Source organism: Vulpes vulpes, chromosome 7, assembly GCF_048418805.1.
Source record: "Vulpes vulpes isolate BD-2025 chromosome 7, VulVul3, whole genome shotgun sequence".
In the NCBI taxonomy this organism is placed as follows: domain Eukaryota; kingdom Metazoa; phylum Chordata; class Mammalia; order Carnivora; family Canidae; genus Vulpes; species Vulpes vulpes.
In genome coordinates this window covers 101668396-101695611 of record NC_132786.1, presented here as the reverse complement: position 1 = coordinate 101695611, position 27216 = coordinate 101668396, and the positions used below count along the sequence as shown (strand labels likewise).

The window sequence follows — 27216 nt, the reverse complement described above, 5'->3', positions numbered from 1 at the left end:
TTTTTTCCAGATCATTTTACTCATTAAAAAATGTCATCATAAATTTTTGCAAAAGTCATGATGTGGAGGAAGAAAGTAAAGGAGGAAGACTTAGGTGAGTTGAGCCATTGAGAACTTTTGGGAGTAAGCCATAGGACAAAGACATCTCATTTCTGGCTTTATGTTTTGCTCAGAGATAGGAAGTACAATAGGTCCATTGGTGTCTATCCAAAAGAAAATGAGCTCCATGGGTCATGAGCGATTGATGGATTATTTATTATACCAGAAGCATGGGCTAATTCAGATGAGTTATATATTTTGTAGAACTTTAGATAATTGTATTTCAGTGGTAAACTGAATGCTGTTTATTCTATTAAAAACATGGTAAAAAGCAAGTTAAGATTTTATTTATTTATTTATTTACCTGCCAGGTAGATAAAGATGAAAGAGATTGATATTAGTATTATATAGGTATGGGGAAAACATTAGTCTCCAAGATAATTGGCAGGACAATTAGTGCAGCTAAGTTGGTGAGCAATTCAGCAAGATCTATCAAATTTTAAGGTGCACATACCCTCTGACCTAGCAATACTACTCTTCTATGTCCTAACATTCTTTATATTCTATAGAAATTTTAGCATAAATGCATAAAGGTATTCATTGCAGCATTATAATAGCAAAAAACAAACGAAACAAAAAAGGGAATCTAAATGACCATTAATAGAGGAGAATAAATTATGGTACATGCATATAGTGGAATAAGATGTAGCTATTAAAAACAATGCAAATCTGTATGTGATGATTCAGAAAGACTATATAATGTTCCCTGAAAAAATGTCATATATATGTGTATGTATGTGTATGATCCCATTTTCATAAAAAGTATGCAGAACATTTAATATGAGTGTTATTTTTGTATGTTTCTATATACATATATAGTATATATAACATGTAATATGTATATAATGTATGTGTGTATATGTATAATATATAATATACACATGTACACAAACATATGTTTGCTGGTATGCAGGGAGAAAAGCATTATTTTTCTAAGCATGATCAAAGTATAGCCTACATTAAGAAAAAACTGGCGCTTTTAAAAAATAGAGATTCCTGGACCTTGTGCTAATCCCCCTAAATCAGAATCACTGCGAAGCATGAAGTATGGGAACCTATATTTCTAACAAGTTCAGTTAATTCTCATACAAACTTAACATTTGGCCTAGTAGCTGATAGCAACGAATTCATTATTTTTGTATGTCTGGTAGTGGTTTGTAATTAGAAAAGACAAACTTCTTTAAAAAAAAAATAATCGATTAAGTTTTAAATTGAGGTATAATTGACATATAATGTTAAATTAGTTTCACCTGTAACATAATGAATGGTTAAATACTTGTGTATATTGAGAGATGGTCACCAAAAGTCTAGTTAACATCCATCACCATACATAGTTACAATATTTTTTCTCTTGTGATAAGATTTACTCAATGTTAGCAATTTTCAAGTGTGCAGTAGAGTATTATTAAGTATAGTCATCATACTGTACATTATATCCACAGAGTTTATTTATTTTATCCCTGGAGTTTATACCTTTTGGCCCCCTTTACCCACTTTGCCCACCCTTTTTCATCCCCACCTTCTGACTTAATTTCACTTAGCATAATGCCCTCAGGATCCATCCATGTTACTGCAAATGGCAAAATTCCCTTCTTTCATATGGCTGAATACTATTGCATTGTATATGTACAATTGACCCTTGAACAACACAGGTTTTTCTTTTCTTTCTTTCTTTCTTTTTTTTTTTTTGAACAACACAGGTGGTTTGAACTGCATGGGTCTCCTTTATGCAGATTTTTGTCCATAAATATGGTACTGTAAATGTATTTTTTCTTATGATTTCCTTAATATTTTCTCTAGCTTCATTGTAACAATATGGTACATAATACATATAACATACAAACTATGTATTAATTGATTTTTATGTTTTGGTAAGACTTGTGGTCAACAACAGGCTAAATTTGGGGGGATTCAAAAGTTGGTATGGGGATTTTCAACTGCATGGAGGGTCACCACCCTTAACCCCTGTTGTTCAAGAGTCAGCTATATACATTTTCCTAATCCATTCATCCATATCAATGGACATTTAAGTTGTTTCAGAAAGGACAAACTTCTTGAAGAGATCTTATTAATAAAAGCAAAATGAAGTATGAAAACTTACAATAGGAGAGTACACTACTTTGATGTGCTTAGCAGTGTCTCAGAACTAGAAAATTAGATATTAGAGGTTTGGGATCTGTGCTCAGATGGTTTAAGTAGGTCTGTCAAGAGAGGAAACTTCTCAGATTTGACAAAGTTAATGAAATTAACTTTGGATTGGTGGACACAGTAAACAAGGGCCTTGAAAAATCTTGATAAACTATTGTTTGATAAACCAGCTGTTTGCCCAGGTAAGCAAATTATTGTCTCCATCCTATCAGAATTTCTTTATGCAAACAAAAAATTAGGGACAGTTTCTGTTAGGTTTTTTGTTTGCTTTGTTTACAATCCTATCTGTCCTAGGCAAAGATTTTCTGGAATAAACAACTAAATCATGTTGACACAAGTGAGCTAAAGTTTTATCTAAGTCATATTGATACTAATGATTTCAGGTCTGTTTCTCTCTTCCTATTCAAAGATTGTTAAGTCAATATTATAAATACAGCATATTGATAATGTCTCTTAGTGACTTCTTATGGTTCTACTAAAAAACTCAAAGATTTCTTCTAAAGCTTCTTGACTCCTATAACATTCTTGGTTCCTACTTGGTAAGTGCTCTAACATAATCCTCATTGCAATGTATTGTGATTATCTTTCCATACTCTCTTCCACACTGGACTATTGCCCTGTGTGTTAATTTAGTATATCTACTACATAATAGTAAATAAAGATTTGTTTTGCTAAATAGAATGTGAATTCAATCCAGGAAATGCGTGACAAATAGGAGATCTGTGTTGCTCCTCTTCTATTCAAGAGAATTCTGGGAAACTCCTTTGATTCTCCAACATACATCCACACAGAGATAAAGGTGAAAGTTTAAAACCTGACTACTTTGGTTCTTTACAGTGTATCTGCATAAAGGTTTTTTGAGAGGCAGATTACGATATATCATTTTTCAATATTTAAAGTAATGAATAGCCTGAAGATTTTTCTGGGTTAGCATTTGAAATTTATTTTTTTTCTTCTATTCTTTTCTTTGTATCTATGCTATTCAGGAAGTAAAGTAGGAAAGACTTAACCTCAATACTGTAAATCCTCACTTCTTGTTTCATTTGCTTCCTTTTATGGAAGCTACAAATATATTTAACTTTTGTATCCCAGGTCCATTAATGCCTAATGAAGGTTTGTAGCACATTTATCTTAAAACTTTTACTCTTTTTATTTAGCTGAGATGCTTTTCCTTCTATCCTGCCCCCGCCCTCATGCTATAATTTTTACTAACATGTCTTCTCCAAATCTCTTAAAATATAACCCTGAGAGGGATCCCTGGGTGGCGCAGCGGTTTGGCGCCTGCCTTTGGCCCAGGGCGCGATCCTGGAGACCCGGGATCGAATCCCACATCAGGCTCCCGGTGCATGGAGCTTGCTTCTCCTTCTGCCTGTGTCTCTGCCTCTCTCTCTCTGTAACTATCATAAATAAATAAATTTAAAAAATATATATATAACCCTGAGAAACAACATGTCACCACTTCCTCTTCTGTTTTAATTCTACTCTAGTGTAGAATCTTGTTTCCATATCCAATTACATCCATCAAGTTGAATTTAATGAGGCAGGATGTCTGAAAGAAGGAGAAAACAAATGAGCAAGCAAGCAAACCCATGAACTATATTTATAGTAGGAAGAATACTATATTTCCCAGTTAACTGAGGAGGAAAAAACTGAGCCTGATTATACAAGCAGTACTGCAGAGTATGCTGGTATTAGCTAGAAGTAGACAGTAGTACTACAACCCCACTCAGTGATGGTATGGAGAACAGTAAGGAAAGAAACTCAAGAAGTCACTAGAGAAATAAATCTAAGTAGTACTTCTTGTCTGCTTTGCACAGAAGGTGAGATTTCTAGGACTCCACCATCTTATGACATAGTTCATGAAGGACATGAAGTAGTAAGATAGGAACATGAATGATAAAACTTGGGAACTAAATGTATGGTTGTACTTCTCAAAATTGTCTCAGATTATAAGAATAATTGTTTTCCACATAAATACTGAACAAAGGCCCTATTGTGAAGGAGATACTAAATAATCAGATGGTCAAGTTGATTCTGAAGATGTTGGCAGATCTTTTTTGATATCCCAATCCTTGTTCAACCAGCTTATGAACAAAGTGGCTATCCTGGAAAGATTGGGGCTTTACATGGACTTCAACAATATTGCCCTCCTTTCATCAGGACTACCCTAATTACTGTGACTGCTAAGAGCCCAGTCTGCAGGCAGGAGGGACCAATCCTTAGGTGTCATTCCTTAAGGTGAACAAATAGTTGGTTAGTGCCAGGTTGATGCTCTTTTCTCCAAAGAAGCAGCTATTCTTCCTCATAGACTGGACAGTGTGAATCTGGATTTAGATTAGCCTTCCCTATATGCTGTGCTTCTGTGTGCAATGCTAAACACCCTATTTATCATGATTTTCCTCAAAATGTTGCATCTAAAGAGCTTATTTTATAGTGTAAGAAATAAGGTAGAGGAGGAGTTCTATCTCCAGTAATAGCAAACTATGTAGTTAACATCAAAATTTCCATGGACAACTAGGTAATCTGAAAACCATCTTTTTAAAATATAAAAATCTCAAAAGCAATCCCAGCTTAGGGCCCTTCTTACCTGGAGTTGTTGGCTGATTCTAGAAGAAGTACTTAAGGGGATAAACAGTGTTTTTTACTATCTCTGGGAAGATAGGAAGATAAAACTTGGATACTAGTGCCTGCCAAGTCATGGGAGAGAGCCTGGGTTCCCATGGTTGGGTACCAGACCCCATAAAGATCCACCAGAGAAGTAGAAGTTACTTGAAAGTACATTTACCACCTCCTCTACACACATACACAAGGACTTATCATCCCTTGTTCCTGAAACTAGATTAAAGTAATCCTATAGGTGCTCAATAATAAACAAATGAATACTCCATGGTGGAAAAAAAACTTCATCATTCTACAACTTTTCAAATTAAATGTCCAGCAGAGAAGAAAAAGTAACCAGACACTTGTACAGCACACCACCACTCAATGATAACAACTAGTGACATGGATAATATTATTTAAAATCAGTGTTTTAAGCCATCAAAGAACTTTTAGGCAAAGAGGACTTTTATAAGCCAAAATCCCAGAGAGAAGGTGTGCAGAAAAGAATTAACACAGCAGGCCTGAGGCACTATCCTTAGAAAGCCCTGCTTATAATGATGGACTTTGGCTGGCATCTGGAAACTTGGATTATGAGAATGTTCCTACCATTCCTTAACTGATAAGATAGCTTACTATGTATAAACTATTTATACAAACAGCATAGCTTATGCTGAACACCTACTTTCCTTCTGGGAATCTGTAATTATGATACATGTTAGGCAGAAAGTGCTTTTGACCAGCTTCCAATACAAACCTTGGGCAATCAATCTAATCAGTGTCTGTGGCAGACAACATTTCACATATGTTGTCACAATTCAATATTGGAGAAATGAATCACATCCCGTGTGTGATTCCACAGGTAAAGGATTCTTAGAAGTTGATGCCTGGTTTCCTCTGGATTTCACTCCATGCACATTTTCCCTGCTGCTGATTTTGCTTTGTATTGCTTTGCTATAATAAACCATACTCATGAGTATGCCGAGGCCTGTGAGTCCTCCGGAATCATTGAATTTGTGAGTTGTCCTGGAGATTTGCAACACAGTAATCAGAGAAGTGAGCAAACATTCTGCAACTATTTCTTCCTTTATGGAATTATCAGCTTTTGACACAAATCTGAGTAGAAAGGTCAAGAAGAAAGTTACTGCTAAGAATCAGAGAGGCAAACAAACTATGGCAACTGTGCCAACCAGCATTTGGGAGACTAAGATCTCAATAAAGCAGGAAGGTTCAAGGAAATGAATCTGACACTCTGCTGATTTTCCCCTTGAGTATTTGCCTGAATTCTTGGATTGTTCAGAGCAGGATTTTAAAAAACAAAAAGAGAGAAACTTGAAACCCAAAGCAAAGATATTTTTTAAATGTATACTGCATTATGGTATTGAAGAGGCAAAAACTGGATTTCAGGAATTTTAGAACCTATCAAGAGAGGCTCTAGAACATATTCCAGAATCTCATTTAAGAACTCTGAGAGTTACACCTTAAGCACAGGAGAGAATCTGAGTAAATTAAACCTTATAAAATTGCAACCTAGTTTCACATCCACTGAATTATAGATTGGATTAATGTGATCTGCCTACACTATTTTCCTAGCAGGGCATATGGTGATCCCTTTCTGTAGGAAGGTAACATCCAGAGATTGTACAATGTATTATGTACAATACCAAGTATTAAGTAAAAATTACGGAGAATACCAAAGAGCAGAACCACGAGGAAAAACAGGCAATAAAACTGGATCCACAGATGGCCTGCTTATGAGGCTTATCAAAGATGGACTTAAAAATAGCTTTGATTAATGAGTCAAGATGGAGAATTTCATGAGAACCAGAATCTGTTTTTTAAAAATCAATTTAAAATTCTACAACTGAAAAATACAAAGTCTAAAATTAAGATCTCAATATATATGCTTAAGCAGATTGGAGAATGTATTAACCCATTCTAAACAAAAGAGGGAGATTGTTAGACTTGATTAAAAAAAAAATCAAACTATATGGTGACTACAGAAGATATGCTTTAGATTCAAAGACAGAGGTTCAAAATAAAATAATCCAAAAAGATTTACAATGCAAATAGAAACCATAAGAAAGCCAAAATGGTTATGCTAATATCAAACCATTAGATATTAAGATAACAAAATGTTATGAGAGATAAAGAAGTCATTTTATATTGGTAAAAGTATCAATCTGTCACAAAGTTATAACAATTTTAAACATATGCACTAAAAACAAAACCCCAGAATACATGAAGTAAAAACTGTTAGAATTAAAGGGAGAAATAGACAATTCAGTAATAGTGGTGCCTTCAATACCCTGCTTTATTTTTTTCTTATTTATTTCAAGTATAAGTAACATACTGTGTTATGTTAGTTTCAGACGTATTCAATAGTACACTTTCAATAATGGATATAATGACGAGGCTGAAGATCAACAAGAATTTACCCTAGTAATTCAAGGTTGGTGTATTAATTTCCTAGAGCTGCTGTGACAAATTACCAAAAACTTTGTGGCTTAAAACAACAGAAATTTGATTTCCAGAGGATCCTAAGCTACCTTGTCTCACAGACAGAACTAGATAACAATCACATCAGTGTAAGTAGCCCAGAAAATGCCCTGAAGACTGACAGAACAAATATCACAACTCAGTGTAGAGAAGAGGCCGCATTGAAGAGGATAGGAGGATTAGAGATGCGGTAGAGAGCTAAATGGGCAGGCTGCTGAGAGGGGAGAGAAACAGACCAGAGAGGTCAAATGGGGAAGATGAATCCTTGTAACATTTGGCTTTGAAAACCAGAGGGACCAAGTTTTGTTGAGTTTTTACAACCAGCAGCCTGAAACTTAAAAATCAGTGAGTTCTGTCCTGGGAGTGCCTGGAAGGCAATAGCATACAGTCCCTGTCCTTAAACAGAAAGCAAAATAGCCTGTGGAGAAAGAGCATAGAAACAGGAGTTTGAAAAATATGCCTGGGGCATATGAGAGGGTGTTAGTTACTCATGTCAGAGTGTGTCCCAGAAGGACAGAGATCTCTGGGTGACTCCTCCAGAAATAAAGGGGACTCTGTGCATAACTGGTAGAGGATTTAATGTAATAATCCTAAAGATACTCACTGGTTTGAGAAAAGAGTGGAAGACATCAGTGAGACCTTTAACAAAGACATTAAAAAAGAACCAATCAGAGATGAAGAGCATAATAATTGAAATAAAAAATACACTAGAAGAAATAAGTAGTAAACTTGAGGAAGCAGAAGAATGAACCAGTGATCTGGAGGACAGAGTCATGGAAAGTAATCATGTTGAGCAGGTGAGGGAAAGAAAATTATGCAAAATGACAATAGAGTTGGGGAACTCAGTGACTCCATCAAGTGTAATAACATTCACACTATAGGGATCCCAGAAGAAGAAGAGAGAGAAAAAAGGGCAATTTATTTGAAGAAATAATAGCTGAAAACTTGCCAAATCTGGGGGAAAAAACAAATTCAGATCCAGGATGCACAGAGAGTCCCTAACAAAATCAACCCAAGGAGGTCCACACTAAGAGACATAGTAATTTAAATGTCAAAAGAGTGGGATGAAGAGAGAATTTTAAAAGCAGCAAGAGAAAAGAAGACAGTTACATTCAAGGGAAACCTCATAAAGCTATCAGTGAACTTTTCAGCAGAAACTTTGCAGGTCAGAAGGGAGTGGATGATATATTCAAAGATATATATGAAGAAAAAGAATCTGCAGCCAAGAATACTCTATCCAGCATGGCTATCATTCAGAATAGGATAGATAAACAATTTTGCAGACAAAATTTAAAGGAATTTATGACCACTAAACCAGCCCTGCAAGAAATGTTAATGGGAACTCTGAGTGGAAAGGAAAGACCACAAGCAAAAATAAAAGTAGAAAGCACAAAATCAGTAAGAATAAATCTATCTGTAAGAATCAGTCAAGGAACTCACAAAATAAAAAAGATGTAAAGCATGACACATGGACACAAGAGGAGTAAAGAATTGGTTCCAACTTAAGCAACCATCAACTTAATATAGACTGCTATATGCAGAAGATGTTATATAGAAGCCTACCAAAACCAATAATAGATAAGCAAAAAATAAAGCAAAAGGAATCCAAGACCCACAAAACACAAATAACAAAAATATCAATAAATACACACTTATCAATAATTGCTTTGAGTATAAATGGACTAAATGCTCCAATCAAAAGACATAGGGTAATGGAATGGACTTTTAAAAAAGATATATGCTACCTACAAGAGACTAGTTTCAGGCATAAAGACACATGCAGATTGAAAGTGAAGGGATGGAGAAACATTTATTATGCAAATGGTTGTGAAAAGAACACCAGAATAGGAATACTTATATCAGACAAACTAGACTTTAAAATAAAGACTGTAACATGAGACAAGAAGGACACCATATAATAACAAAGGGAACAAAGCAACAAGAAGGCATAACAATTATAAATATTTATGTACCTAACATGAAGGCACCTAAAAACATAAAACATAATACATAAAATACATAGATTGAAAGTGAAGGGATGGAGAAACATTTATTATGCAAATGGTTGTGAAAAGAACACCAGAATAGGAATACTTATATCAGACAAACTAGACTTTAAAATAAAGACTGTAACATGAGACAAGAAGGACACCATATAATAACAAAGGGAACAAAGCAACAAGAAGGCATAACAATTATAAATATTTATGTACCTAACATGAAGGCACCTAAATACATAAAACAGCTTATAAAACACATAAAGGAAATAATCAATAGTAATACAATAATAGTAGGGGACTTTAATTCCCCACTTACACCAAATGGACAGACCATGTAAATAGAAAATCAACAAGGAAACAATGACTTTGAATGACACACTGGATGAGATGTATTCAACAAAAATAGTCCAGATGTTACATCCTAAAACAGAAGAATAAACATTATTTCCAACTGCACACAAAACAGTCTCCAGAATAGATAATTTATTAGGCCAAAAACAAGTCTTAACAAATTCAAAAAGATTGAAATCATACCATGCATCTTTTTTGACCCCACAACACTATGAACTTGAAATCTACCACAAGAGACAACATAAAAAGAGCACAAACACATGGAAGTTAAATAACATGCTACTAAACAATCAATGGGTCAACCAAGAAAATAAGTTAAGAAACAAACGGAGACAAATGAAAATGAAAACACAACATTCCAAAATATTTGGGATGTAGCAAAAGCAATTCTAACAGGAAGTTTATAGCAATACAGGCCTACCTCAAGAAGCAAGAAAAATTTCAAAAAACCTAACTTTACACCTAAAGGAACTAGATAAAGAACAACAAACAAAATCCAAAACCAGCAGAAGGAAGGAAATAAAGATGAGAGCAGAAATAAATGATTTGGAAACTTAAAAAATAATAATAAAACAGATCAGTGAAACCAGGAGTTTGTTCTTTGAAAGATCAACAAAATTGATAAACTTCTAGCCAGACTCATAAAAGAGAGAGAACTCAAACAAAGTCACAAATGAAAGAGGAGAAATAATCAATATCACAGAGATACAAAGAATTATAAGAGAATATTATGAAAATTATATGCCAACAATTTGGACAACCTAGAGGAAATGGATAAATTCCCGTAAATGTATAAACTATCAAAACTGAAGCAGGAAGAAATAGAAAATTTGAACAGACTGATTATTAGCAATAAAATTAAATCAGTAATCAAAAAACTTCCGACAAACAAAAGTCCAGGACCAGATGGCTTCACAGGGGAATTCTACCAAATATTTTAAAAAGAGTTAATATCCATCCTTAAACTTTTCCAAAAAATAGAACAGGTAGGAAAACTTCTAGATTCATTCTATGAGGCCAGCATTAACACTGATACTTAAACCAGATAAAGACACCACAGAGAGAAAAAGAGAACTACAAGCCAATATCCCTGATGAACATAGATGCAAAAATCCCCAACAAAATATTAGCAAACCAAATCCAACAATAAATTAAAAAAAATCACTCACCACAATCAAGTAGCATTTATTCCTGGGTTGCAAGAGTGGTTCAATCTTCACAAATTGACATGATATGTCACATTAATAAGAGAAAGGTTAAAAACCATATGATCACTTTCAATGTAGAAAAAACATTTGACAAAGTACAACATCCATTCATGATAAAAATCTTCAATAAAGTAGGTTTACAGGAACAAATCTGAATATAGTAAAGGCCTTGTATGGAAAACTCACAGTGAACATCCTACTCAATGGGGAAAAACTGAGATCTTTTCCCCTAAGGTCAGGAACAAGACAAGGAAGTCCCCCTCTCACCACTTATCTTCAACAGAGAACTGGAAGTCCTGCCATAGGAATCAGACAACAAAAAGAAATAAAAGTCATCCAAAGGTAAGGAAGAAGTAAAACTTCACTATTTGTGGGTGACATGAGTCCAATATAGAAAACCCCAAAGACTCCACCAAAACTACTAGAACTGATCAATTAATTCAGTAAGGTTGCAGGATGCAAAATCAATGTACAGAAATCTGTTGCATTTCCATACACTAATAATGAAATAGCAGAGAAATTAAGAAAACAGTCCCATTTACAATTGTGGCAAAAATAATAAAGTACCTAGAAATAAACTAAAGAGGTGAAAGATCTGTACCCTGGAAACTATAAAACTCTGATGAAAGAAATTGAACATAAAGAAATGGAAAGATATTCCATGCTCATAGATCAGAAGAACAAACACTGTTAAAATATCCATACTACCCCAAGCAATCTATAGATTTAATGCAATCCCTATTATAATACCAACAGCCTTTTCCACAGAACTAGAACAAATATTCCAAAAATTTGTAAGGAACTACAAAAGACCCTGAATAAGCAAAATGATCTTTAAAAACAAAAAAGTTGGAAATATCACAATTTCAGAGTTCAAGTTTTATTACAAAGCTATTGTAATCAAAACAGTATGACAGTGGCACAAAAATAGACACACAGATCACTGGAACAGAATAGGAAGCCCAGAAATAAACCCATATTTATATGGTCAATCAATCATAGACAAAGGAGGCAAGAACTGCATATGCCAGGTTGTATCTCTGCACTTATCCCACTTGGAGTTTATTGAGTTTCTTGGATATGTAAGTGAATGTTTTTTCAACATATTTAGTACATTTTTAGCCATTATTTCTTCAAAATTTTTTCTGCTTCACTTTTCTTTCTCTCTTTCTGGTACTCTTATTACTTGGAAGTGTCCTTAAAGGTGTCTCATATTTTTTCTGAGATTCTTAATTTTTTCATTCCATTTTTCTGTTTTCTGATTGTATAATCTCTATGAATCTAATGATTTTTTTTTTGCCAATTCATATCTATCACTGAGTTTCTTTAATGACTCTTCATCTCAGTTATTCTGCTTTTCAATTCCAAAATTTCCACTTGGTTCTTATTTATAATTTCTATTTATTGATATTCTGTATTTGATGGGACATTGTCATCATAAGTTCTTTTAATTTCTTTATGCATCATTACCTTGAATTCTCTGAGTATATTTATAAGGAATACTTTGAAATCTTTGTTTGTTAATCTGATGTCTGGTCTTTCTCACAGGCAGTTTCTTTAAAAACTTCCCGTGTATTGCCTGTATTTTCCTGTCTCTTTGCATGTCTCAATATTATTTTTGAAAATTGAACATTTTAGGTAATGTTTTGTGGCTATGGATTCTGATTTCCCTCTCTTCCCTCTGGGGCTTGTTTTTGTTGTTGTTTATGGGTAACATTGGTGGTGGTGATGGTGTGTATATGGCTAGATTATTTTAGTAAGGTCTGTTTTCTCTCACTGTGTGGTATCAGTCTTTGAGGCGCACTGCCTTTGGCACGCACACAGTCCCTCTGGAAGTCAGGGGCCTAAAGCTTCCACTATTAACCACATTGTTGGACTATCCAGTGTGATTCAAGGTCCATGGGTAAACAAAGACCCTCTTATTAGGCAGGTCATTTTAAGGGCTTAGAGATCACCTCCCAGGACTTCAGGGAAAAATGCAGACCTCTCTTTGGGTAAGGTTAATTCTTTACCACTCCAAGCATGTAGATTCTATGCTGGTGGGAATGCAGGATGTATTTGAGGGTGGGAAGGTTGCTAGTGGCAGGTTAGAGAATTACTGATGTGGTGACAAATGGAGAGGGAGCAAATGCCATTAACACAAGACATAGATTAAAGACATGAGTTGAATTACCCAGCGTATTTAGGGAACATGCCTTTTATCATTACTTCCCTCAACATAGTGCCAGGAAGACCACAATAGAGATATAATAAAATCAAAATAATAAGCAAAAGAAAAGCTAAGTTATGTCTGTGTGCTAGAACATTGGAGTATATGTTTTATAACAGTGCTGTACCGGAATACCTAACCAAGGAAAGCTACTTAAATTGAGCATAAATGGAACTTAGAGCAAAAAGTTATAGCAATGGTCATTAAAGCTTTCATTATTTATAAAATCTAACTAAATCCTCCAAAAGAAATTTGTCAAATGGACCTTTGTGCTACTCCACTGTACAGTAGTATGCCTTACTCATTTCCCCATTTTTTATCTAAAGCTATTTCTAAGTTTTAAATTATTAAAAACAAAATTTTAGACTCAGGGATGCCTGGGTGGCTCAGCGGTTGAGTGTCTGCCTTTGACTCAAGGCATGATCCTAGGGTCGGGACCGAGTCCTGGATCAGGCTCCTTGCTGGGAGCCTGCTTCTCCCTCTGTCTGTGTCTCTGCCTCTCTCTCTGTGTCTATCATGAATAAATAAAATCTTAAAAAAATTTCTTTTAGACTCAAAAATTGGGGGCAAAAAAGATTTTAAAACTCTTTTAAGTCCAACTTTTATTTTAAAGGTACCATTCAAACTGCCTGTGTAAGAATCTTTTGGGCAGATTTTCCATCCTCATCCACAGAGAATCTGGTTCAGCAGATGAGAGGGGTTGGGAGTGGAGCATGGGAATCTGCATTTTCATAAGCATGTCACTCTGGATCTACCTATGTGTCCTTCAAAATGTTTTGCACACACAATTACTTCCTCATGATGATTTGTTTAAATAAGCCCCAGGAAAGCATTTGCTTCAATGAAGTATCTGACACCTAGAAAGCCCTCAAAAATGTTTTTCAAATAGTTAACTCTCCTAACAGATCCCCTAGATTCAAGGATTTAGACAGAAGGGCTAAGAACTTCTGTATTGAGGTCACCTAGACAGACCTAAGTAATGAGCCAGCCTTAGCCAGTCTCTGTCTAGATGTCACCAGGTGGTGATACTTTTTTTGTTGTTACTTTTTTACCTTTGTTTCATAATAAAAATTTATTTTTACACACCCAGTCATGTCTTACCTAAACTGAATAAGGAGAAGAGGGAAGTTTCCTCACCTCTCCTAGATACCCTTGTTCTTTGATGGGAGCTTAGACCAGACTTGGCCAGGTGATTGACTTGCAGACTAAATGTAAGAACCATTGCTTTAGACCAACGCATCATATATAGTTAAACAAAACCAAGAATTAAATGACTTGTTCAGGGTTATAGCAATACTTTGAACATACCGGTTCAAATTATTACCTATATAGTCCCCTAAATGGAATTACCATCTTAAAGACATTAGTTCTTTCATGGCTTATTGCTAGGTAGATTTTCTGAATGATTAAAAAAATTCTTTTAAATTGTATTTCTACAAATTATGCATGACATCTAGGCGTTAACAACTATACATTTTTCCCCTACCCTCCAACCCCACTTCCATCAACCAGTGCTCCCCACCTTAGGCTTTGGTTCACTTTTAATTTTTTAAAAAGATGTATTTATTTATTTCAGTGAGAGAGAGAGAGAGAGAGAGAGAGAGAGAAAGAGAGAGAGAGAGAGCAGTGGGGGGATAGAGAGGGGAGAGGGAGAAAGAAACTCAAGCAGACTCCATGCTGAGTGTGGAGCCCAACCTGGGGCTGCATCTCACCACCCTGAGATCAGACCTGGGCCAAAACTAAGAGTCAGGCACTTAACCAACTCTACCACCCAGGTGCCTCTAATCTACTTTTAATTTTTTTTTAAGATTTTATTTATTTATTCAGGAGAGGCAGAGACATAGGCAGGGGGAGAAGCAGGCTCCCTGCCGAGAGCCCAATGCAGGACTTGATCCTAGGACCCTAGGATCATGACCCGAGCCAGAGGCAGATGCTCAATCACTGAGCCACCCAGGGGTCCCTTACTTTTGATTTTTAATAGATGTGCAATTATACCCTAGAATGTCCATTTCCTTAATAAAGAAGCCCAGCAAGACTGTGAATTTTTTATTTTGGTAAGTTGATGTCTGCAAGTTTGTATGTGTAAATGGTTTGTCCATATTGACTGTAAATCAGGAAGAATGAGATACTAATCTTATATATTTGAAATTGCCGTTCAATAATTTGGATAGTAAACTTTTATCAATAGTTTATTACACATTTCTCTTCTTTGACTTTGCTTTAATATTGTATACTTTACAAAGTTTTATATTTTATGTATAAATCTGAAAATGGCCCCCATTTTGTCATGTACTGGCCTTCTATAGCTGAGATAAATACACCAGTCCATTTCCCCCCCGTATTTAAAAATAATGAGCACTGGGTAATATATAAGACTGATGAATCACTACTGAACTCTACCTCTGAAACTAATAATACATTCTTTGTTAATTAATTGAATTTAAATTTTAGAAATTTTTTTTATTTTTTTTTAACTTTTTTTAAAGATTTTATTTATTTATTCATGAGACACACACACACACACACAGGTAGAGATACAGGCAGAGGGAGAAGCAGGCTCCATGCAGGGAGCCCGATGCAGGACTAGATCCCCGGTCTCCAGGATCAGGCCCTGGACTGAAGGTGGCACCAAACCACTGAGCCACCAGGGCTGCCCAAATTTTAGAAATTTAAAAAATAAAAATACATTCAATGTTTAATGCTAGCCTATTTGGAATTCTTTTTAAATTTTGATGTATTAAAAAATCTCTTATCCCTCTTCTTGAATTATTTCTGCCCTACACTGCCTCTTTGTTTACAGTGGTATGTGAATTTTCTCCTCTTTACTAAGGAGTCAGTGGAGATGAAAACAGTTGAACCGAATCACTGACTACCAGTGTTATTCTGGAAAAAAGGATGCCAGCATTAAGATTATAATGATAATATTGTTATTACTACTACTATGATTATTAATCATCATCATCATTATCAAATAATAATGGTACTACATGATAGATTTGTTTACTATTTTCTCCAGATAAATTTCACTATTAATTTTTCAAGAGAGTGGGCTGGAGAGTATAACTGGTATTTAATTTAACCTAATTTAGTAAACATGTTAATATTTTACTTAGCTTTCTTAGGAACAAGTCATGTGTCTTCATAAATTTATCTTTTCCCCCTCTATTAGAGTTTTGTATTTTCCTGTAAATAAATCCATTCTATTAGTGAAATTGTTAATCAGAATAAAGAAGATCTCCATAACTAATATATTTCATTTTTATTAAATAACATATAGAAATTAAACATATTTGATATCCTATGTGAAAAGCCAGAATACATAATGCCATGTAAAAATATATCTGCATTTGGGAAAAGATTAGAAAGATTTATATGAAATAAAGATTTAGAATATTATGGTAATTTTTTTCTTTTTGGCAAATTTCCTTTAATGATATTATTAAATTCTTATGAGAAGAAATTAAACATGATGACTTTTATGAAATATTTTCTTTTACAATATGGCTTATACCCTTTTCCTCTTGAAAACATGATGAAGCCTGTTGTTTCACTTTGCATTCCAGAAATAAGCACTATGAGGCTCCAAAGACAAATTCTTTTTCATTTTCAATTACTAAGTTTTCTTTAGGATTTGGAACTTTTACATTACCTATTTTTATTGCTCTTACCATGTTATTTATTTCCTTGCTTTTGTTTTATCAGTTTTAATATTGTATTTATAGTATTCTGGTAGCTGTCTATTCCTAAGTAGTAATAAAAATCTTATTAGGGTATAAGAAAATTATATTCTCCTAATTTTTCCTCTAAAATTTATAATAAAAATTTCAAATATTAGAAATACTGATTCCTAGAATCAACAATTATTATGTTCACATTATATATATTGCACATATAAATTATATTTTAACTCACTTTTGTATTTGCTGTCTCTTAGTTTGTTCTTCAACAAATAGTTATTAATGCAGCAGTTAATTCTACTGACTGGCATTTTCTTTTTCTCTTCTCATTGCTTGTGTTAATGGGTTTTTTATTAAATTTTTTTGGTAGAATCAATGATTGGTGTTATTAATTTTAGTTTTTCTTCTCCTCAGAATATGTTTATTCTTATTCTTATTACTTCTCCTTTCCTACTTTCTCTTGGCTTGCTATTTAGTTTGTTTTCTTTCTCAAACTAAAGTACAAACCCAGTTGATATTTCTCTTTTTATTTCTTAGTACTAGAAACCTCTAGAACAATACAATATTCCATAATGTTCTGCTTTTGTAATATACCATAAATTTTGACTTAGTGCATTTGCATATTGTGTTACTTTGTAATTTAGCCAAGCATTAGGAAAACATAATAGAAATATATTTCTATTTGGGCACTTTTTTAAAAAAAAAGATTTTATGTTTGAGTAACCTCTACACCCCATGTGGAGCTCAAACTCACAACCTGAGATTAAGAGTTACTTGCTCGACTGAGCAACCCAGGTACCCCTTCTACCTGGACTTTTTTTTTTTTTTTAGATTTTTAAAAAAAGATTTTATTCATTTATTCATGAGAGACACACAAATAGAGAGAGGCAGAGACACAGGCAGAGGGAGAAGCAGGCCCCATGCAGGGAGCCCAACATGGGACTCGATCCCAGGACTCCAGGATCAGGCCCTGGGCTGAAGGCGGCGCTAAACTGCTGAGCCACCTGGGCTGCCTTATCTGGACACTTTTAAATTCTAATGTTGTTGTAGATCATTTTGTTGTGATCTGAGTATGTGGTTTGCTGAATTTCTGCCTTTGTGCATTTCCTAGTTATGTCATTGTTCCCCAAAATGTGGTTACTTTTTGTGAAAAACCCACAATAACTAAAAGAAAATGTTTTCTTGCCTTATCATTGTTTTTTTTAAATGAACTGTGTTATTACTACCTAATGTATCATTTTATTCAACTTTTAATTTTTAAGAAAACATTTGTCTATGTGTGTATTTTGTCAAATTCTTTCTGATAATCAAATATTGAGGTTTTAAAGTATGTTTTAATTTTTATTTCTTTTTGCATTTCAGGCACTGTCTAGTTTATATTTTTTTGGCTATATTGTTTGGGATATATAATATCAATGTTAGGTTTTCTCTTTTTATTTTATTTTTTATTTTATTTTTCAAGTTTTTATTTAATTCCAGTTACTTAACATAGAGTGTAAGTGTAATATTGTTTCAGGTGTAAAATTTGGTGATTCTCACATATAACACCCAGTGCTCATCACAGGTGCACTCCTTAATGCCCACCACCCATTTAACCCAATCCCCTCACCACTTCCCCTCCAGCAACCCTCAGTTTGTTTTCTATAGTAATAAAGACTCTGTTTCTTGGTTTGCCTCTCTTTTCCATTCCCTCTCTTTTAAATATACCTTATACAATCATATAGGGATCTTGTTTACTTCATAATGCTTTTGGTAAGATCTCTGCTCTATTCACTATCATGATAGTAATCCCTACTTTTCTTGTATCAAAAAATTCAATTTTCTTCATTTTCAATTTAAGCCATCCTAATTTTTAGTTCCTCTGTGTATTTGTGTTTTTAAGATGCCTTTTAAACGCATCAGATTTATTGGATTTTTTTTTAATCCAGATATTTATCTTTTTTAAATTGAAGTAAAGTTTACATACAATATTATATTAGTTACAGGGGTACAACATAATGATTCAACAATTCTACACATTATGCTCTGCTCACCATAAGTGTAACTACCATCTATCACCATACAATGTTATTAAAATACTATTGACTATATTCCCTATATTGTACCTTCTCTCTATGTGACTTATTCTATTATGAGAAGCCGGGATCTCCCACTCCCCTTCACCCATTTCACTCATCCCTTCACCCCTCTTCCCTCTGGCAACCATCACTTTGTTTTCTGTATTTATAGGTCTGTTTCTGCTGTTTGCTCTACACATAAGTGAAATCATGTAGTATTTATCTTCTTTGTTTGACTTATTTCACTTAGCATGATACCCTCTAGGTCCATCCATGTTGTTCCAAACGGCAAGATCTTAGTCTTTTTATAGCTAAGTAATATTCCATTATATATATATATATAACATATTTTTTTAAGATTTATTTATTTATACATGAGAGGCACACAGAGAGAAGCAGAGACATAAGCAGAAGGAGAAGCAGGCTCCCTGTGGGGAGCACAATGTGGGACTTGATCCTGGATCCCGGGATTACGCCCGGAGCCAAAGGCAGGTGCTCAACCGCTGAGCCACCCAGGTGTCCCTATATACAACATCTTTATCCATCTTTTTTTTTTTTTTTGACAGAGAGAGAGAGAACAGAGGGGAAGGGCAGAAGAAGGAAAGAGAATCATAAGAAGACTCCCCATTGAGCACAGAGCCCAATGGAGGGCTCCATCTCATGAATCTGAGATCATGACCTGAGCTGAAACCAAGATTAGAGTGCTTAACTGACTATGCCACCCAGATGCCCCAATCCATTCATCTGTTGATGGATGCTTGGGTTGCTTCATATTGGCTATTATAAATGATGCTGCAATAAACATAGGGATGTGAGATATTTATCCTTTTTTAAAAGGAAGCTTAGTCATATCATATTTCTTCTTTTAATCAATTCCATTGCATTCACATTATTTTATTTCTATATAAGCTTAAATATTGTTACTACACCTTTTCTTCCCCCTAAAAAAAAAAACTAAACAAGTTTTTTTGTACCTTTTTAAAATGTATCCCTCCCGGGGTGCCTGGCTGGCTCAGCGGGTACAGCATGGGACTCTTGATCTCGGGGTTGTGAGTTTGGGTATAGAAATTATTTAAAAATTAAAGAAAATCAAGTGTTTATCTCTCCCTCTAATTCCATCAGGAGGCAATCACTGATCTGCTTTCTTCAGTAAAGATTAGTTTCCATTTTCTAGAATTATAAATGGAATCATAAAGTACATACTTGTTCTGGGCAGCTTTTATTCAGTATAATTGTCTTGGGATTCACCCATGTTATGGTGGGAATGAATAGTTTATCCTTTTTTTGTAGTTAAGATAGTTAAATAGTGGTCCAGTGGATGGATATATCACAATTTGTTTATCTATTCACCTGTTGATGGACATTTGAGTTGTTTACAGTTTTTGTATATTACAAATAAAGCAGATATGAATATTTGAATGCAAGTGTTTATGTGGACATATGTTTTCCTTTCTCTTGGGTATATGCACAGGAGTGTGTCTTAGTCTGTTGGGGCTGCTTTAACAAAATACCACAGACTGGGTGGTTAATAAACAATAGAAAATTATTTCTCGGGGATCCCTGGGTGGCGCAGCGGTTTGGCGCCTGCCTTTGGCCCAGGGCGCGATCCTGGAGACCCGGGATCGAATCCCGCGACGGGCTCCCGGTGCATGGAGCCTGCTTCTCCCTCTGCCTGTGTCTCTGCCTCTCTCTCTCTCTCTCTCTCTCTCTCTCTCTCTGTGACTATCATAAATAAATACAAAAAATAAAAAAAAAAAAGAAAAAGAAAATTATTTCTCACAGTCCTGGTAGCTGGAAGTCTGAGATCAGGATACCAGCATAGTTAGATGAGGGATTCTTCAGGGTTGGAGACTTCTCATTGTGTCTTCATATGGTGGAAGGGACTGGGGAGCCCTATAGCATCTCTTTTACAAGAACACTACTACTATGCATAAGAGCTTCACCTTTATGACCTAACCACATTTCAAAGGCCCCACCTCCTAACACTATCACATCAGGCAATAAGATTTCAACATATGTGGCAAATTGAACACCAATAAAAAATAAATTTATTATTTAAAAAAAGATTTCAACATATGAATGGGGTAGGGGGGTACAGGGGAGATATGCTAACATTTAGAGCACAGCTGAGAGGTATTGTTGGGTTGTATGGTAACTCTATGATTAACCTTTTGAGAAATCACCAAACTGTTTTCTACAATGGCTACACCATTTTATACACACTCCAGTAGTTTATGAGAGTTGCTAGTACTTTACCTTCTTACCAACACTTGTTATAGCCTGCTTTTTGTTGTTGTTATTGCCTGTTTTTTTAAAAAAAAAACTCTAGCCATCCTAGTTTATGTGAAGTGGTATCTTACTATGGTTTTGATTTACGGTTCCCTAATGACTAATGATATTGAGCATCTTTTTATGTGCTTAATGGCCATTGATATATCTTCTTTGGTTGTTGAAGTACAATTTATTTTATTCCCTTTACGATCCATATTTTAGTATTTATATCTAAGAAATATTGTTTATCCTGAGATAAAAAAAGATTTGTTTCCTTTGTTTTCATCTAGGAGTTTTATAGATTTAGGTTTTACGTTTATGTTCTGTGATACAGTTTCACCTAATTTTATATGTGATTTGAAGAAAGAGTTCATGTTTATTTTCTCCATATAGCTATACAATTACTCCGGTACCATTTGTTGAAAAGATTTTCCTTTTTCCATTGAATTACTTTGGCACTTAAAGAAAATCTGCTAACCTCATGGTTCTATTTCTAGACTGTATTCTCTTCCATTCGTCTGTTTACTATACCTTTGCCAATAGCAAAGTGTCTTGATACAGTTTCTCACCTCAGAACTAAAATTTTGGCTCCAATAATTCTTTGTGGAAGAGCTAAAAGTTGTCCTGTGCATTGTAGGATGCTTAACAACATTTATGACCTTTATCCAGTGCTCTGCACCCACTGTAGACAGCAGATAGATAATCATGTTCTTTTATTCATTCTGCCAATCTTTGTCTTCTAATCGGCATATTTACAACATTTGCATTTAATGTAATTATTGATATGTTAAGGCATAAGCCTGCCATTCTATTTGTTTTCTATCAGTTTCCTCTGTTTTTGTTTGTTTTTTTTTTCTTTTCTTTTTTTTTCTTAGTCTGGGTTTCTTAAACATTGTTTTAGAATACACTGTATTTCTTAAAAATTCTGTTTTCTTTCAAAACCTATTTGTATCTTTTGTTTAAAGTATGCCTTTTGTAGGGAGCATATAGTTGAGTCTTGCTTTTTTTTTAAAAAAAAAAGTTATTTATTTATTTATTTGAAGGAGAGAGAGCACAGAGGGAGAGGGAGAGGGAGAGGAAGGAGCAGGCTCTCCGCTGAGCAGAGAGCCCAAAGTGGGGTTCCATCCCAGGACTCTGAGATCATGACCTGAGCCAAAGGCAGGTACCCAACCAACTGAGCTACCCAGGCACTCCGAATCTTGCTTTTTATTCACTCTCACAATCTTTTCCCTTTACGTGATGTATTTAGATCATAAACCTAGTGTAATTATTGATATGGCTAGATTTATTTCTATCATTTAATAATTCATCTTTTGTAACCCCTGTTTCTTATTCTTCTGTTCCTACACTCTAGCTTTTTAAAAAGTTTTTTTAGTATTCCATTTTAATTTATCTGCTGATATTTAGGCTCTTCCCCTTTATGTTATTGCTATTTTTAGTGGTTGCTCTTGGCATTGCAATATACATCCCTAATTAGGCTTTGTTTTTTTAATACAGTGGGTCAAAAGCTATTCTGGAAGCTCACCTAACAGATGTCTATTTATATCTCATTGACTAAAACTGGCTCTCATCTCTACTTTCATAGTAATCATTGTCCACAGGTAGCAACTGCGTTAGACAAATTAAGATTCACATTATGGAAATGGTATAGAAATCCATCTACATTGAAATAGAGGAGTCTCTGCCTGCTACCTGAATAAATTGGTGTTTGTTAGCAGAAAAAGGGGAAGTGAATATAGGATAAACAGTCAGTGTCTACCATAGTGATTAATCTTATATAATATACCTAGTTTGCCAAACTTTTAATCTCAGTACACTGAAAAACAGTTTTTTTTGTTATTAATAATTTATTTTACTAAGGAAATCTATCCCTTTCAAAGTAGTATGCAAACTCTAACTTTTAATATCTGTTGCCACTATACCTCCTATTCCCATTTTGTTGTTTATTTGGGTTAGGAGTGCCCTTTAGGACAAAGTTTGTACAAAGCTCGTCTATAGTAGATAATAATCACAATATATTAACGAATTAATGAATAATGAATGAATGTATAGAAGTAGATGTTTTCTGACTATAAAAATAAAATTTGATAAAAGACCAGTTCAAACTTACCCTAGCGGATCAGAATTTCCTCCAATGAGATTATTTTACCATAAAGGAGACAATCATAATTAAAACAAAACAGGAAAAAAAAAACCTTAATTGAGCCACTGGGTTGTTTCCTTTCCCATTTTTAAAAGAGAGTAGGTGTCATAAACAATGTTGCTTGTGACTTTGTTTTTAAAAGGTCACATAGCCTTTTTAGTGTCTTTTATTTCATATGTTTTAGTACAATAGATATACTTGAGAAAATAAGCTTAGTTGGGGTGGGGGAAGAATTGGCATTTGCAAAGTTTAATTAAATATAAAATGCTTGACTTGTAAAAACTGGGCCTGCGGTTTTGAAAACACATTTCCTACTTTCTTCTCTAATGGGAACTTGCAGCTCTTTATTAATGATGATTGAATTATAAATTCTCTAGGGCAGAGACTGTGTTTTCTATCTCATTAACAACTTGTGTGTGTATAGAGATAGGTTGTTCAGCCTCATGATGATTTATAATTTAATAAATGCATACACGGGCATTATTATCTTATTGAATTTCCTTAACCTTCCAAGGAAGTAGTCAAGGAAAATTCTCCCACTTTATGGATAGGGAAGCTGAGTCTTAACAATGAATGAAAAATTTAAATCCACATGACTTGTATTGTTGTAGTTGAGACTAAGATCTGCTCCTCAACCCAATGCTCTTTCCTCTACATCAGCATCCTCAGGCTTCTCTTCCCCCACTGCAAACTTCCCTGGAATTGGGCTGCTACAATTTGCATGGAGACTCTCCTGCCACCTAAGTGTTTCCCAGAGCAACAGCATGGGCAGTTTGGGTAGGAAATCATTTATTGTGTAGGGCTTTCCTATTTAGCTTTGCTGGACCTCACCCACTAAGTGCCAGCACAGTCCCTCTGTTGTTGTGACATCCAGAAATTGCCCCCTCATTACCAGATGCTCCATGGAAAACAATACTGTTCCAGAACTCTCCACCAGTCTGCTTCTCTGCTACCATAAATGGCAGGACTGGCAACCACAATGAATAAAAATAGCCTTGACAAAGTGTTTTGAACTTTGACCAAACACATATACCCTCCTGTATGTAGAGCTGCTCTAGGACACAGGACGACATGTTTAGAGGGGATAAAAAGAATACTTGAAATCCTTCATGCAAAGGGTGTGCCAAAGATTAGAAAATTAGCTACCAGTTGGGGTAGGGGAATCACCCCAAAATAATCCTGATGATAACAACAATAATGCTAACATTGAGTTGTTGCTATATATTGATGCTATGGTGAGTCACTTACATGTATTATCCGATGACATTCTCCCATGCAGGTGTTGCTACCATTGTCCTCGTGTTATAGATTAGTGAGCTACCATCATCCCTTGCTGTAGCCATTACTATAACCTCCCTTCTGGTCTTTCTGCTTTCATAGTTATTCCCATGTAGTCCATTCTCCACAAAATCCATCGGAGCCATTTTACATAACATGAAATCAGGTCATGTCACTCTTCTGCTAAAACTCTCCAACTACGTCCTGATACTGAATAAAATCTGAAGGTCCACAGTGGCTCATGGGCACATATATGCCCTGCCCCACACCCCCTCACTGCTCCCCCCACCTCCTGCTCTGCCTCACACGGACCTCACTCCAGCCACACTAGCTCTTTGCCCCTCTCCAAAGCTTTGTTCCTGTCTGCAGTTGTTCTCTCCCCAAGATATGATGCCCTTTCTTACTGCATTTTGACTCTGACCTAACCTCATACCCAACAGAGCCCGTTTCTGATGGCTTTCTCTAAAATTGCCCCCCTTCTTCACTCTTTTCCCATCATCCTGCTTTACTTGTCTTAACAGCTCTTGGTGCCACTTGACATTCCATTAACTGCTTCTTTATCCATGCACTCACTGTTTCTCCTTTCATTAGAATGGGAGCTTAGTAAGAGGGTGCTTTGTCTTGCTCTCCCTTTAGAAAAGTATTTGGCATATAGTAACTCAATATTTGTTGAATACATGTGGCTTAGAGAGCTCAAGTCGCTTGCCAGATAGAGCTAATAAAGGGTAGATTTGCACTGTGAACTTCCAAAATGTCAGAAAAGACTCCTCTTTGGGAATGAAAAAACTACAGATGGTAGAGAAGCTCAGAATGGGAGATGGGAACAGAACAAGGTCTTTCTCCTCTCTGCCAGGGAATGTTCAAAAGAAGTTGTTTTTTTTTTAAGTATGCAATAACCAAATAGAATTGTACAAAAGGTAAAACGAAGGTGCAGATACTTTCAGAGGCTTCAAGTCAGGAGTCTGCAGGTAAACTGAAACTAAAGCCCATTTCTCTTTCTGGGCTGTGCATTTTGTTAGATAGCCATATGCTTTAGCCTTGCTGCTTAATTGTTATATGAAAGAAATCCATACAGCTGGGAGCTGTGTGCCCTTAAAGCAGTTCTGGAGGGATCGTTTTGAACAAATAAATTCTGGCTTAGTTCAAAAATAACCAAACCAGAATTGCAGTCTGCCCATTAGTTTTTGCTTTGTTCTGTTGCTTTAGAGTTATATTTAATTTATGAACTTTTCTCTTCCAGTTCTTGGCATCGTATCTTTTTGTCCCTTTCTCCTTCTATACCATAATTCCCAGGAAGCCTGGGTAGCTTTATGTTGAATAGTTAAATAATTTTTTTAACTTTACAAATTTTTAAATGGTTTATCTTTTTGGCTAGGGGGAAGCAAGGGAAGTCGACAGAATAGAGCCTCAAGTGATGATGTGGACTCAGTTTCTTGCTGGAATTTGCAAAGCCGATTTAAATATGATCTTAGTTGTCAGAAGATTGCTTTTAAGATGTAGAAATCCAAGAAGACAGCCTCTGAGAATACAAATTTTGAAGAACTTGGAACCTTCTTCATTTCAAATACAATATTAACCACAGAGCTCATCTAGCTGGATATCACAGAGTGTGCAACATAAGGAAATCAAAATAATAAAAACAGCCTCTCTACCGTGCCGGTGTTCAGTGCTATCTTTGCCCTACGCCATCTCCTGCATGTTACTGTTTCCAGAAATAGCAGTGTGTGCAAGAGATCTAAAGGGTGGAATATGAAATCATGATGACTAATAAGACGCAATGAATGGATTCCTCAGCAGCAGCAATATGAGGACTTGAAATTTGGAAATGATGCTTCCAGGGTTGTTTGTCTCACTGTCGAGGCAAAACAAAGTTTATGTGAGGGGAAAAAAAAAAGTAATAAGAATGCCTGAAAGTCACATAGTGTTTAGGACAGAAAGGCATAGCAGTTCATAGGGAGGGTTAAAGGCATAAGGAAAGCCTTTCACCTGAGGTGGCCCACACATCTGTGGGATTCAGGGGTCTGGGCTTCCAGAGGGATGACTTGGTGGGGTTCAACACTTAGTGGGACTGTTTGCAGAGCTCTTACATTTCTGTAATTCCCCACCCCCCCCCACACACACACCTCTGGAGATGTCTTGGCAAGGTAGCATTTACATATAAATGCCTCAAATAGAACTAAATTTTAACAGAGGCTGGTAGTGTGGAAATGGTTGCAAATGAATAAAAATGAGGAAGTAGTCACAGATCTTTTATTTACTTTCACATATTCATCTTTCCATCACACCTAAAATGCTCTACTTAGTGGCAGTGGAAATGAATTATAATTCTAAAGAAATTATTAAGTGTACACACGCACTCATACAACATAAATGTGTATTTTTAACTATCTAAAATGAAATTTATTTTCAATAATAAATAGTTTCACTTGCAAGGGAAATATCAAGATCAAGCCAGTTAGAACTTTTTCTGACACGATCTTAACATGAATAGAATGGTTTATCAGAAAAGGAGTGCATGTTGTACTTGTGAAATATTTTTGGGAATTTCAGTTTAACACAGACAGTGGTTTTATTCATTGCTTTTCAAAGTCCTGAGTATTTTTTGCCAAAGTGTCCACATAATCCATTAAAAAATATATTTTATTGAGAGAGAGAGAGACAGAAAAAGAGAGTGCATG

At 35.2% G+C, this 27216-nt stretch overlaps 1 long non-coding RNA gene across 1 annotated transcript; it reads left to right on the top strand.

The window, feature by feature from the left end:
* The first annotated feature begins 8 nt into the window (after positions 1–8).
* LOC140599730 (uncharacterized) lies at positions 9–26776 on the top strand. Its single transcript, XR_012002710.1, has 2 exons — positions 9–94; positions 25914–26776. It is a non-coding gene; the product is annotated as an uncharacterized lncRNA (long non-coding RNA).
* The last annotated feature ends 440 nt before the right edge of the window (positions 26777–27216 follow it).